This window comes from Octopus bimaculoides, chromosome 21 (assembly GCF_001194135.2).
Source record: "Octopus bimaculoides isolate UCB-OBI-ISO-001 chromosome 21, ASM119413v2, whole genome shotgun sequence".
In the NCBI taxonomy this organism is placed as follows: Eukaryota; Metazoa; Mollusca; class Cephalopoda; order Octopoda; family Octopodidae; genus Octopus; species Octopus bimaculoides.
Genome location: NC_069001.1, coordinates 6,951,680 through 6,952,457, shown reverse-complemented (window position 1 = coordinate 6,952,457; position 778 = coordinate 6,951,680).

Below are 778 nucleotides of genomic sequence, written 5' to 3'. Positions count from 1 at the left end.
CTCCTCAGGAATAATGAGAGACTCAAAGAAGACCGAAGATACAATAGCAACAAGAACGACGCGAAAGAAATGTGTCATCGAGGAGTGTATGTGAACCGGAAGTGGACCAAATTTACTTTAGATTCAGCCAATCGCAGAGCTCTGTTGTATGACACTAAAAACAAATATACAACAACAAGTAACATTCATGCTTAGAAGAGGAGAACTATCGGGAACAACATCATAATATTACCATTATGAAGAAGTTTGTGAGCTGGCAGAATCGTTAGCTTCCCGAGCATACGGCTTTGTGGCATTACATTTGTTTTTACTCTCTTGTCTTGTCCTGTAATGGCATTCACCCAGGAGGGGTTAAGCCGGCTCCCATTGAGTTCACCGCGTCACGGGTCAAAGCGTTCCAAGCACGTCTGTTAGCGGCCGGTTCTGCGGCGTGTTGATGCCATTCCCGATTCCAGCTAAAGACTCTATATCTACTTTGATTGTCGTGTGCTACATCTGCAGCTGACCACCTCTCCTCTGACGCCCACCCGAGAGAAGGATCTGCTACTATCGCCTTCCGCGGCGTGTTGAAGCTTTTGTGGAAACTGGGTTCTCGAGGTGGTCATTAAGCTCTGCAGTAATTTCGGGAGCTGTACTTTTGTGATCCTTTCTAACAATTCGCATAAGAGTCCGACGGTCCCTATCTGAAAGTTTTGGGGTTTTTTTCCGGAGATTTGTGTCGACGTGGAGGTTTTTCCCTCTGTCTCAAAGGCTGTCATTGCTTTCGAGACACTACTAC